The 14,589-nt window shown below is 41.0% G+C and overlaps 1 protein-coding gene across 10 annotated transcripts in view; it reads right to left on the minus strand.

The window, feature by feature from the left end:
• SIPA1L2 (signal induced proliferation associated 1 like 2) overlaps positions 1 to 14,589 on the minus strand; it is a 233,408-nt gene that overhangs the window by 173,812 nt on the left and 45,007 nt on the right. For 5 of the 10 annotated variants that reach the window (XM_055372999.2, XM_055372948.2, XM_004028602.5 and 2 more), the window contains exon 2: positions 2,716 to 2,764. The exons of 4 other annotated variants lie outside the window; for them this stretch is intronic. The gene's annotated coding sequence lies outside the window, so the exon portion shown is untranslated. Of the gene's footprint in view, positions 1 to 2,715; positions 2,765 to 4,095; positions 4,159 to 14,589 lie in introns of all 10 variants that reach the window. One more of the 10 variants, XM_055372952.2, reaches the window with a different exon arrangement.

Below are 14,589 nucleotides of genomic sequence, written 5' to 3' on the forward strand. Positions count from 1 at the left end.
TTTTTTTAAGTGTGCATGTGGATTTCTGAAAAGTCTGTTGACAGTCATTGCCTTTGGGGAATGAGACTGCAGGAGAGATTTATGCTCCATTTTACACACTTCTGTGTTACCTGAAATTAATATACTTACAAATTTAAAAACTAAAGAACTTTTGGTAAAATGAAGTTTGCCTAAAATCGTGCACACACATGATATGGCTTGGGTATCTGCTCCCTCCAAATCTCATGTTGAAATGTGATCCCAGGGTTGGGGGTGGGGCCTAGTGAGAGATGACTGAATCATGGAGGTGGATCCCTCATGAATGATTTAGCACCGTCCCCTTGGGGTTAAGTGAGTTCTCCCTCAGTTAGTTCACATGAAATATGGTTGTTTAAGAGAGTCTGGGACCTCCCCCTTCTGTCTGATTCTTCCACTCTCACCACGTGACATGCTGGCTTCCGCTTCAACTTCTACCTAAAAGCTTTCTTAGGTCTCACCAGAAGCCAAGCAGATGCCAGTACCATGCTTCCTGTACAGCCTGCAGAACCGTAAATTAAACCCCTTTTCTTTGTAAATTATCCAGCCTCAGGTATTTCTTTATAGCAACACAAAAAGGGGCTAACACAACGCGTCACAAATGTGCTCCCTATTGTATACGGTAGCATATTCCAGAACTTCACTCATCAAATTACCCATAAAGAAATTAATCTGGAGACCATGTCCTCTAGGTACACTTCTGTATACACCCGACTAAGGAAAATTCAGAAAGTGTGAAGTCCACACAGTGCCTATTTCCCATAGTACTCCAAAGTGCAGTAAAGGCCAGAAGGTCCCCAGCTGTGTCCGGGCAGCATGAGGTGTCCCTTAGCTGGCCAGCAGGCTAGTAACAGAAAGAACTCATCACTTAGATTCAGAGGAAACCAAGGAACTGGGAGGGACAAGGGCAGCCGTACAATGTGTTGGTTTTTCCTTAAACCTAGGTGGGAAGCACCTCCCATTTCCTATGCTGAAAATGTTCACTATCTCCCTCGTTTTACTTCCGCATCAGAATTTACTCAGTCTCAACGGTTTTCATTAGCACTTCAGCCAAGTCTCTTGATTCCCATTAGGAGGGAACACATTCTTTTCAGGCAGAGTCTGTGTCTACTGTTCTCTCCTCCATTCCACCTCTTCTCTTGCAAGGATTTTCACAATTTCACCACTCAACATGTTTGTACTTATGTACTCACAATTTATAAGAAACTCGTAGTGGATATCCACCCCCTCCTCCAGTGGTATTCTGTCACAGTTTAAATGTTTATCCTCAAATATATAATATATATATATATTTGAGGATATATATATATATATATTTTTTTTTTTCCTTGAGACAAAGTCTAGCTGCCCAGGCTGGAGGACAATGGCGTGATCTCAGCTCACCGCAACCTCCGCCTCCCAGGTTCAAGTGATTCTCCTGCCTCAGCCTCCCAAGTAGCTGGGATTACAGGCGTGAGCCACCATGCCCGTCTAATTTTTTTGTATTTTTAGTAGAGACGGGGTTTCTCCATGTTGGTCAGGGTGGTCTCGAACTCCCCATCTCAGGTGATCCGCCCGCCTCGGCCTTCCAAAATGCTGGGATTACAGGTTTGAGTCACTGTGCCCGGCCCCTCAAATCATTTTTAAAGGCAAGCTCCCAGGCCACAGACCTCAAAATGCACCAACATGCATAAAAGACAAAGGCTGTGGAAATAAAGATTGATCAAGGAACACAGCAACTAAATGCAGCGCCTGACCCTAGAGGGACCCTATATGGAGGGGAATGATGCTACAAAGGACATTATCGGGCAAATGGTAAAACTGGGATACAAATAATAGATTCGGTGTGAGTAAGGAATCGATATTAGCTATCTGAAGTTGATAACTAAACCTGTTACCCAAGCAAATATCTCTATCGCACTGAAGTGCTTAGGGGTAAAAGGTCATGAAGTTTGTAACCTGAAAACTGTGTGTGTGGGTGCGTGCATGTGCCATGTGCCTGTGTGCATTGTTGTGTAGACACAGACTGAGAGGAAAGGATGGGAATCCATTTTTGACAATCCAAAGCTGGAGGACAAATGTCCTGGGGGTGGTTACTTCCGACAGGCTCCTTCACAAGCCCATCTTATTTCCTGCTGCTACAGGAAATGCAGTATTTGTGCACACACACAAGTAAGGGAGCACCTCTGCCTTTATTCCGCAGCCAAGGAAGGGGTTTAGGTGACAGTGCCCCCAGCCCCGGGCAGAGCAGGCTGGACTTGCCCCACCACTCCCTTGATCACCTTCCTCACAACGGCCGCTCTCAGTGGGTCCAGGGCACATCCTATACTGGGAGAGAAGCCTTCGGCAGCTCTTTACCCACCAACATGCTCACGTGTTGTACCTCTAATATAAGGGACGCTCCATGTAGATAACATACAAACCAATTATTAAAAGCAGATCCTTTTAAACGCATTCAGGGATGCTCACAGGAACTCTTCAGTGACTCCTTTCAAAGCCTCCAGAGGCTTTGAAACTAGGCAACTCCAAAATTCAAATGAGCTTTCTTAAAACAATGCTCACCCATGTATTTGCTGTGGAAGAGTGACAAAATAAAAACATACACTCTATCAGCCTAGGGAAACCAAAACAATCTTTTAAAAAAACTTAGTGGGACACAAAACCCCCATTTAAAAAGCAACATGCCTCTCTGAAGTGAGGATGCCTTGCTTGCAGGCTTACCTGAGTGGGGAAGAGCAGCGGGCTCCTGCTCACACAGCCTGGCAAGAACCTACAAATGAAGAAAGAGACCCATTCAGACTCCCAGAACAACTCTTGGTCAGCAGTTTCAACATGTGGTCTGAGGAATCCCCAGGGGTCCACAGGGTCAAAACCATTTTCATGTTGATACCAAGGCACTATTTATCTTTTCTACTCTTCTCCTCTCCCCAGTGTTCGATGGAGTTTTCCAGAGGTTGAGGAACATACGATAGCACAAGAGATTGAATGAAGAAGCAGGTAAGAGAATCCAGCTGTCTTCTCTTCAGCCACACATTAATGAAATTTGCAAAAGTATAAAGCAATATCATTCTGCTCATTACTTTTTCTGTTTTGAAAAATAATTATTTTCATAAAATGCTATTTATAATAAAATATAAAGGGGTTATTACCATCATTCTTAATTAATAAATATTTTCAAACTTTCTCAGTTTTAATTCTAGCATAGTAAACATCAACAGAGATAAGCCACATGATCAAAAGCTCCATGGAATTCCAATAATTTTTAAGAACATCAAAGGAATCCTAAAACCAAAAATTTTGAAAACTCCAGGTAAATTCTGGTACTAAATTCTGTTGAACTGCATCTTCTTTTAATGATAATGGCGATGGTCAATATTAGGTATGCAGTGCTACGTACTAGACACTCTACTAAAACACTTTATATATGTTATTTCCAAACTCACCACCACATTAAAAGAAAAAAACAATTGGTCTTTTCTGCCTTCCTGGTTGAGGAAACTGGCACTCAAGAGACTGGTTATTTGCCCCAGGCGAATCAGCAAGTGCAGGATGTGAACTCAAGTCATCTGGACTCCTAAGATCATGCTTTCAACACATCATTTTTAAAAATAATCAACGTAAGAATTTCTGCAACTCAACTAGAGCCAAGCGCCCTTAGGGCTCACACTCAGACCTGACACTGCATGGACTCAAAACGCAACAATGTGGAGTATACACTTCAGACAAAACTATATAAACATGGGTTTATGAAGACAGTGTGGCTCTCTAAATGCTGCCAAGATCCAGCACTGCTTCCTAAAAAAGACAAGACAAACCCCAAGAAGGAGGGCACCCCAGAGACAGTCCCAGTTTACAAGTGTTAACCCAGCATAGCATTAACAGCGTTCCTTTCACTTTGAGAAGCGATAAACTATAAGGTCACCTACCGGGAAGGCTATGACTCGTCTTAGTTTTAAAAAGCCCTCCTTTTTCAATCTGTCTCCATTTTTATGAAGGACAGAAACAGTAGATGAAAAATTACCAGTAGTCCCTCAACTGCGGCTGAATGTAAGATTTTGTGCAGTGGTTAGGATTAGGGTGGGGAAAGAAATTCTCACTGACCATTTTTGTAGCCAATGTAGACAGTTCTGAGTTTAAAAATCTGATGCATAATATAGTGGGTACCTAAAAAGAAAAATTAAACACAGCATTACCATATAACCCAGCAATTCTACTTCTGGGCATACAGCCAAAAGAACTGAAAGCAGGATCTCAAAGATGAACTGGCACAGCCCTGTTCTCAGCAACATTATTCACAGTGGCCCAAAAGGTAGAAGCAACCCAAATGCCCATTAGATGAATACAGAAACAACATATGGGAAATACGTGCCATGGAATATTATTCAGCCTTAAAGAGGAAGCAAAGTCTCACACAAACTACAACATAGAAGAACCCTGAAGATACCACGCTAAGCAAATAAGCCAGTCACAAAAAGGACAAATACTGTATGATTCCATTTATATGAGGTATGTAGAGTAAGTCAAATTCATAAAATCAGAAAGTACAACGGTGGCTGCCAGGGATTGGGGTGAGGGGAAATGGGGTTAAATAGATACAGAGTTTTCAAGATGAAGAGGTCTGAAAATGGATGATGGTTGCACAACAGTCTCAATCTACGTAACATCAGTGTACGTCTAGTACCGTCAGGGACTCAGACACAGTACTAGTTATAAGGTGAACCTCATGTTACAGTGCTTTGCAGACACTGTGTCTTTTACAGACTGGAGGTTTGTGGCAACCCTGCATGGAGCAAGTCTATCGGCACCATTTTTCTGACACTAAGTGCTCATTTGGTGTTTCTGTGTCACACTGTGATTCTCACAATACTTCGAACTTCGTCATTACTTTTATGTTTGTTATGGTGACCTGTGATCAGCGATCTTGGATGGAACTAGTGTAACTGTTTTGGGGTGGCATGAGCCACACTCATATAAAACAGTGTATTTAATCCATAAATATTGTGTTCTGATGGCTCCACCGACCAGCCTCCCCCATTTCTCTCCCTCTCCTCAGACCTCCTGATTCCCTGAGACACAACAATATTGAACGTAGGCCAATTAATAACCATACAACGGCCTCTCTGTATTCAAGTAAGAGTCAAACAACTCACTTTAAATCAAAAACTAGAAGCAATTAAGCTCAATGGGGAAGACATGTCAAAAGCCAAAACAGGCCGAAAGCTAAGCCTCTTGTGCCAAACAGCCAAGTCATGAATACAAAGGAAAAGTTCTTGAAGGAAATTAAAAGTGGTACTTCAGTGAACACACAAATGATAAGAAAGCAAAACAACCTCGTTGCTGATACGGGGAAAGTTTGAGTGTTCTGGATAGAAGATGAAACCAGCCACATTTCCTTAAGCCAAAGCCTAGTTCAGAGGAAGGCCCTAATACTCTTCAATTCAGTGAAGGCTGAGAGAGGTGAGGAGGCTGCAGAAGAAAGGTCTGCAGGTAGCAGAGGCTGGTTTGTGAGGTACAAGGAGAGCTACACTAAACAGCAAATGTTCAATGTAAATCAAACAGCCTTCTATTAGAAGATGTCCTATAGGGCTTTCACAGCTAGAGAGGGGAAGTCAATGCCTGGATTCAAAGCTTTAAAGGACAGGCTAATTCTCTTGTTAGCAGTTAATGCAGCTGGTGACTTTTAGTTGAAACTCATGCTTAGTTACCATTCCAAAAATCTTTGGGCCCTTAAGAATTATGCTAAATCTACTCTGCCTGTGCTCTATCATTGGAACAACAAAGCCTGGATGACAGCACATCTGTTTACAGCATCGTTTACTAAATATTTTAAGTCCACATTGAAACCTAGTGCTCAGAAAAAAAAGATTCCTTTCACAATGTTACTGCTCATTGACAACGCATCTGGTTATCCGAGACCTCTGACAGAGGTGTACAAGGAGATGAATGTTGTTTCTTGCCTGCTAACAACATCCATTCCGCAGCCCACGGATTAAAAAGTAAATCTGACTCTTAAATTTTATTATTTAAGAGGTAATTTTCGTAATGTTATAGCTATCACAGATAGCAATTCCTCTGGTGGATCTGGGCAAAGTAAACCGAAACCCTTTTAAGATCACCATTCTAGATGCCATCAAGAACATTCACGATTCATGGGTGGAGGTCAAAATATCAACAATTAACAGGAGTTTGGAAGAAGCTGACTCCAACCTTCAAGGATGAGTTTGGGGCGGGGGCTCAACATTTCAATAGAGGAAGAAATAGCAAGAAAACTAGAATTATAATTGGCGCCTAAAGTTCTGACTAAATTGCTACAAACTCAGGATCAAACTTGAATGGATGATGAGTTGCTTTTTGTAGAGGAACAAAGAAACTGGTTTCTTGAGATGGAGGTGAAGATGATATGAACATTGTTGCAAAGGATTTAGGAAATTGCATAAACTTGGCAGGGTTTGAGAGGAGAGACTTCAGTCTTGAAGTTCTACTGTGGGTCAAATGCTATGAAACAGCATGAAGTCTTTCATGAAAGGAAGAGGCGATTGATGTGGTAAACGTCATTGTTGTCTTATTTTAAGATATTGCCATACCCAGCCCAACCTTCAGCCACCACCACCCTGATCAGTCAACAGCCATCAACACTGAGGCAAGATTCTCCACCCGCAAAAAGACTGACTTGCTGAAGGCTTAGATAATCATTTGCATTTTTTAGCAAAAAGTATTTTTAAATTAAGGTTTGCACATTTTTTAGACATAATGCTACTGCATACCTAATAAACTCCAGTATAGCATAACTGTAACTTTTAAATGCACTGGAAAAAAAAAATCTGTGTGACTTGCTATACTGCAACATTTGTTTCATTGCAGTTGTCTGGGAAATAAGCAAACCTCCAAAGTATGCCTGTACTGAAAGGCAACGTGCGGAAGCCTAGGTAAAACACATTACTGAACTATAAAAGATAAATGTTTCTTGCAAAAAAAAAAAAAAGGCATGATATTCTACAATTTAAAAAACCTCAAAGCCTCTGAAGCATCAGTATTTTTCAAAATTTTGGGATCTCATTTTTTCTCTAAGGAAGTTTTCTACTCTCATCTGTATTCTTTATGCCGATACGTTATGAAGTCCTCAACTTGAGTTTACAAAATAAGTCTTTTAAAGTCCTGTTAATGAAACAGTCTGTGTTTTGTGACTAAATATCTTATGCTTAATGTCTCTTCTCTAGGAGAGACACTCGATGTTCTAATATCCCCAACACAATGAACAGTCTGTAAAAGGCACTTTTCCTTCCTTTGTTACAGCAAACATCCTGTAAACAATTAATGTTCCACTCTTTTAACTGACGGCTTTTGTTTACTGACAGGAAAGGAAAGCACAAATTCTTCAAGTAGCAATAGGGACTGCAGAGTTTTACTTCATTTCCTACTAAGCAGGTGGTTTATATGAGGCAACTGGCTATTGTATTTTACCTTGTTTTGCCTTTAGACAGGAAAAAAAGAAATGAGCTTTCAGCAGCACAATCTTCTCAAGCAACAGAGCTTGGGGCCAGGTGCTGTGATGCCAAGTGTGAGGGGGAAAGGTTCTCCCCTGTTCCCTGGTCTATCACTGCGAGGAGGCTCCTCACACTTCATCAGGAAGCTCGTGTGAAAACCAGATTTGCGGACAAACAGAGGTCTGGCTCTTTGTTCTTACCAGCAGGTTCATCAGCTGTTTTCTCCGCAAAAGAAAGTTCTGAGAAAGTGAAGGCAAACATTTTCTTTCCACTGAAATGAACACAAATATTCCATCAAGCTCCGTTTCTCTACTTACTGTTAGGATGGATTTGCTAGTATCTGGGGAAAGCCAGCATCAAAAAAAGGCTACTTTTTGTTTGTGTTTGTTTTGCAGCCCCACACCACCACACCTCAGAGTTTTCCATTAGCCCCAAAACACTCCGGTCTAGACTCTAGACACCAGCAAGGTCCAGTTCATGACCACATACCCAGGACTAAGCACATGCTCTGTACTTCAAAAGCTCCCAGTACATATTTTCCAAAAGAGATGAAGAACAGAGGAGGGAGGCAGGGCATTTCCTACAGGATAAGCGAGTGTCTGCTGAAGGAAGAACATAGCCATTCCCATAAGGGAATCCATAGAATAGTTGAACCATATGAAACCACCAATGGTTCTCTATTTTTGACCTAAAAAAGCAGCAATTTCATGCAATCTAATCTAACCTCTGATCCTCCTCAATGAGCTTCCCTATTCCATGCTATTGTAGGAGCCATGGGAAAACTTCCCCTTCACTCTCCAAGCTCGATGAAAAATCAACTAAAGGCAGATTAATAGGAGAAAAAGCAAATATATTAATATGAACAGAAGTCTCACAAAACAAAAGAACTCAAAGAAATGGCCAGATGGGTGAAGCTTTTTCTGAGGTTACAGAAAGAACGGGGGCTTGGAGTGTTACTGAAAAGGGATCCCGATCCAGACCCCAGGAGAGGATTCTTGGATCTCACACAAGAAAGAATTTGAGGTGAATTCGTAAAGTGAAAGCAAGTTTATTAAGGAAGTAAAGAATTAAAAAATGGCTACTCCACAGGCAGAGCAGGGGCATGGGCTGCTCAACTGAGTATACTTATAGTTATTTCTTGATTACATGCTAAATAAGGGGTAGATTATTCATGAGTTTTCCAGGAAAGGGGCAAGCAATCCAAGAAGTCACAGTTCCTCCCCTTTTTAGACTAAATAGTAACTTCCTGGTGTTGCCATGGCATTTGTAAACTGTCACGGCGCTGGTGGGAGTGTCTTTTAGCATGCTGATGCATTATAATTAGCATATAATGAGCAATGAGGATGACCAGAGGTCACTTTTGTCACCATCTTGGTTTTGGTGAGTTCTGGCAGCTTCTTTACCTCAACCTGTTTTATCAGCATGGTCTTCGTGACCTATATCTTGCGCTGACCTCCTGTCTCATCCTGTGACTAAGAATGTCTAACCTCCTGGGAAAGCAGCCCAGTAGGTGTCAGCCTCATTTTACTCAGCCCCTGTTCAAGATGGAATCACTCTGGTTAAAATGCCTGACAGGAGCATGGCCAAAAACAGGTTATGATGGTACCTCAAGTTACGATGACAGGACAGGTTATGGGAAGGGGAGGAGTCCTGGCTAGCAAAGGTTGCCTCATGATGCAGATGAAACCTCACATGGGTAGCAGCCCTCAGAGAGAATGGATGGTAAATTTTTTTTCAGACCTTTATAGGTGTCAGACTCTCAGTTAATCTTGCCTAGATCAGGACAAGGGAGGGCCTTAGAGAAAGCCTGGCTGTATTAATGCAGATTCCCTATAGATGCAAATCTCCCCTACAAAAGACAGCTTTTCAGCTGTTCTTGCATTTCAAGCCCAGTGAATAGCCATCTTGAAATATGTCAAAGTATATTTCAGGATAAAATACTTTGGTTCCCTTCACTCTGTTTATCATCAATCCCTTATTCTGCTACAATACTAACTTTATCCCTCTCCTTTGTGCCCTCACAGCCAACTGCCACATGAATGGCCCATAGCACCTATAACTCAACATGCAGAAGATGGAGTCTGCATCCTTCCCGACAAATCTCCTCCTCCACCCACGTTCCTGACCTGGGCTAACAGCTCCAGTCTTCTCTTACCCTCCCTCTTGTGCTGCAACCATGGCACCTAAAGTTTCTGTCCGCCTCATGTCCCTTTCCCACATTCCGTTCTGGTTCTTGTAAGGAACCATCCCTGCCCTTGATGTCATGCTGTCCCCTGAGCTGCTCTGGGCACACCATTCCCTTAGCTCGGTGACTAGTTCAAGGATTATGGGCAGGCCATGGCAAGGTCATCTACGGTTTTCTCTGGGATGATGTTGGGATCTTAAGAAGTTCAGTTCTGCCAAAGGAACTAAGCTAGGAGGGTGTGGGCTGCAGCCGCTGGCCACTGTCTCATAGATCACAGAGAAAGGGCTGTTATGCAGAACTCAACGTAGGGAAGGCAGAGCAAGGACAGAGAGAGAGAGGAAAAAAAGAGGTCTTCTGACAATGTTTGAGCCCCTGAATCCAACAATGCCTGTAGTATGCCACCCCTAAACATCCCAGTTACTTGAGCTATGCCTTTCTTTTTTTGCTTAAGTTTCTTTGAGTTTCTTTGACTGATAACCAACAGCTCACACAGACACATCTGTTCAAAATTATACTATGTGTAACTTAAATCTCAAAATAACCTTCAAATAATTCCATAATATGGCCCAAGTACCTTCCTAACTCAACTTCCCTACCTGACAGTCAGAATACACATTAAATGACCTTTCCCAGATGAATATGCCCTAAAGGTTCCTGCCTCTGTCCCTTCTATCAAGACGTCCCCTTACCCAAAATAAACAGCATCCTTTGCGCCTAAAAGCCCCACATTCCCCACAAAACTTTCTCAGACATTTCCAAGGGAAAAACTTAAAGAAAAACTTCCTAGATAGAAAAGTGTCTCTTCCTACTACTCACTTAGAATACTACTTGTACCTTTTGCTGGAACATTTTTCAGTCTCTTATGTAACTTCTTGATAGATATGTCTGCAACCTTCAACTGTGAATTCTTAATGGGCAGAAGCCTTATGCATAATAATAAATGGTTGGTGAAATGAATAAGCAGGCAAGCTTGTTGCATTCAAGAAACATTTGTTGATGATGATGTCATGATTAATTTCATTCACTGTCTATGCTTTTTCCATAATTTTTTTTTCAACTTTTATTTTAGATACAGGGGGTACATGTGCAGGTTTGTTACATGGGTATATTGCACCCCGGCAGTGAGCACAGTACCCAAGAGATAGTGTTTTACCCCATCCTCTCCTTCCTTCCCTCCCTCCCTTCCTCTCTCTAGTAGTCTGCAGTATCTTATTCCCATGTTTACATCCATAGGTGCTCAATATTTAGATCCCACTTATTAATGAGAACATGTAATATTTAGTTTTCTATACCTGCGTTGGTTTGCTTAGGACTATGGTTTCCAGCTCCATCCATGTTGCTATGAACGACGTGATTTCATTCTTTCCATGCACAGTATTCCATAGTGTATATATACCACATTTTCTTTATTTAATCCACCAGTGATGGGCACCTAGGGTGATCCCATGTCTTTGCTATTGTGAACAGCATAGTGATACACATATGAGTGCATGTGTGTTTTTGGTATATGATCTATTTTCCTTTGGTTATATACCCAGTAATGGAATTGCTGGGTCGAATGGTAGTTCTAAGGTCTTTGAGAAATCTCCAAACTGCTTTCCACAGTGGGTGAACTAATCTGCATTCCCCCCAACAGTGTATAAGGGTTCCCATAATTTTTTACATTAATTCTTCTCTGAGCTTTTAAGAATAAATAATTAAGTTATTGTGATTATTAGGATAGCCTCCATGTGGTGCTGAAAATTCTGTGGCTCTTTCAGTAATTCCCACAAACAAGATATATAAGGAAGACTCGTTGGAAACCAATACATCCCTGCTAAATTCAAGCTAAAGAGCTTTAACTACTCCACAATGAACACAAAGCGCAAATTTCTAGTCAAGGCAACCAGGCCACTAGCAATATCTCCTATTTATTTTCCAGCTTCTTGTCCTGGTGCTCTTGTTCTCACACTCAAATAGTTGTTCTTCCAACTTGCCTGGGTAAAGGGTGGAGCAGTGAAAAGTCATGATGTTGCTTGGTGAACACACACGTCTTCCACCCAATTTGTAAAACATTACAAATAATGATATCATTTTAGTATGGGAAGCAGGGACAATTTTATTAGCAGAAAAGATATAAGTTAGGAAGTAATAGGCATCACCACAAGCACGCCTATCCAGGAAAAAAAACAGGACATAAAATTTAGCATATATAGCTGATACAGGTTTTTCCATCATTTACGAGTTTGCTTTTACCATCTGCTTGTAGACAAGCAAAACACTAAAAATGAGAAAATATCACTCATTAAAGTAGTAGCTTATATCAGTTATCTTAAGAGTTGAATAGTGAGTGATACAGCCTGAAGACCACCCATGGTCAAACGGAGCACAATGAAAACCATAGTGTCCTCCATTCTCTGTGTAGGCTGAACGAAGCTCTAACTTAATGATGTTTCAATGACATAAGCATTTCAAGACTGGGGAATTCTATTATAAACCTGAAATAGTACTCATTAAATCAATAAAGAGAGGAGAGGATAAATTGTATGTGTTAAATTCAAGAATATTCTCTATTTTAAGGACAGCTACTAAAAGCAACTGTAATAAACTAAGGAAGTCTAAATTCACTCGAACAACTACAGGTGTCCATGAAAGGTAAATATGTCTCAAACTGATAACTCTGCTAATAGTACTATCTCTGTTTTCTGACACTGAAAGATGCTGGGGCTCAGAAAATGATATAACAAAGGCCTCAAAAGGGGCTCTCTCTGCCCTTCTGTCTCTGGTCTCTCATTCTCCTTCGAAGCAAGCCACAGAAACTAGAATCCCTCTTCCCAAAGACAGGTCATAGAAACTAGAATCCCTTTTGCCCAAAGCTAGCCATAAAACCTAAATGTATTAACTCTTCCCTGCTCTCTGTATAAAAACTGGCCATAAAGAAATTATCTGAACTACGATGTTTGATTGTAGATCATAAGATGCCCATTCCAAAGAGAGTCCTGCACCATACCGAGAAGGAAGGAGAACATACTCAGAGAGGCCAGGAAGAATCTAGACAGACAGGCCTTGCTGAGCTTCCCCATTCAGTCGGTTAGCAATCAATCATATCCTTTTAGTCCAATCTTTTTTTTTTAGACGGAGTCTCACTCTATCAGCAGGCTGGAGTATAGTGGTGCGATCTCTGCTCACTGCAACCTCCGCCTCCCAGGTTCAAGCGATTCTCCTGCCTCAGCCTCCCGAGTAGATGGGACTACAGGTGCATGCCACCACGCCGAGTGAATTTTTGCATTTTTAGTAGAGACGGGCTTTCAGCATGTTGGCCAGGATGGTCTTGATAGAGACTGTGTGATCTGCCCATCTTGGCCTAGTCCAATCATATTTCTGCACAGCTGACCATACTTTGTTGAACCTAAGCATAAAAATGGACAGTTTACCCTGTATCTTTGGGTCTTCATTCTGAAGGCTCTCATGTGATATAAAAATGTGATCAAACAAATTTGTATGCCTTTCCTCTCATTAATCTACCTCTTGTCAGTGATTTTCAGTGAACCTTTCAGAGGGTGACAGGGAAGTTTTCCCTTGGCCCCTACAAAGGGAAAGTATCCATTATCAGATGAACTTCTTAAATCATACTTAAATGACTACTTATACAAAACGCTAGATGGAAACCTGTGAAGAGTTAGGTCAACCAGACAGAAGAAAAATTAAAAAGGAAAAATAAATTTGTAGAAATTTGTCTGCAATAGGCTTGAGCACTTCTGGAAGAGAATAAATAAATCCATCATTAGAAGGTTATATAACTATGTTGCCATCCACATATGGGGGAGAGAGGAAGTACTGTGGCTGATTTATATCAAACATTCACTAAGTAGTAAGGGGATATTTCATTTAAGCCCCATTACTTCACACTGTTCAGATTTAAACCATTATATATCTCCTCAATTGGGGTAGAGATCTTGATTTTTCTACACCTAAAAGTAGAAACACAAAGCTAACTTCTGTAATAAATGTACAATTTGGGGAAATACAATGAAACCATTTGAAATGTAATAAAAGTGAATAATCTTTACCTATCCATTTAGGTAATTTGCTGTATTCAAGTAAACACAACTTCTATCAATTTTCTCAGCAGCAATGTATTAGAACCAAAGATGACAGTTCTATAAACATAGCAGAATATACTCTTCTGGAGGCTTACTCTTATTTTCTAGCTAAGTGCCTTTCTCCCCACAGTAAAAGAAGATATTTACAATCTCATCTATGGAAATGGTCATAGGATCACCACAGAACAATTCAGACCTCATTATATAAGTACAGATGAAGACCTACAGTGTCTAAGGGGCAGTGGGGAAAGGGACAGGCCAATGGTTAATGCATAATGGAAACTGATCCAAAGAGAATAATTTTCTTCTCTAATATTCTCTCTCCTCCTCTCTCTGTGTTTCTCATCTCCAAAACTACTTCCTACTCCAAGGAACAGCTTGATACTGGAAGCTCTGTGCACATGTAAAAGGGTAAAGTAGAACAATGAAACCATACAAAGAGAACAAAGGAGGAAGAAGGCCAATCCTGGAAGCCTCATTCTCCATAACAAGGTTCCCTTAATCTAAAAACCTACCAAGGGAGGCAAACACAGAGAAGAAGCTGCTAAGAATGCTGATACTGAACATGCAAATCAAAGGGCTTATAGCAATAGCAGAAAGTAAAGACGGCAGGTTTGGTAATAACACAGCTACTGACTTGCAAACACTCCAAAAATGCTTGCTGAACTGAATTAAATAGTTCACAGCTTGAAGTAGGAAAAACCATGATGAGCAAGACTGGAAAAGGTGGTACCTCTAATCTGTAAAAACAATAACAGCAATAAAGAGAAAACTATGGAGGAAATAGAGTTGGAATATTTCAAAACAAAAGGCCAACACAAAAAGAAGATAATATTTACTTAGC

This window comes from Gorilla gorilla, chromosome 1 (assembly GCF_029281585.2).
Source record: "Gorilla gorilla gorilla isolate KB3781 chromosome 1, NHGRI_mGorGor1-v2.1_pri, whole genome shotgun sequence".
Classification (NCBI taxonomy): domain Eukaryota; kingdom Metazoa; phylum Chordata; class Mammalia; order Primates; family Hominidae; genus Gorilla; species Gorilla gorilla.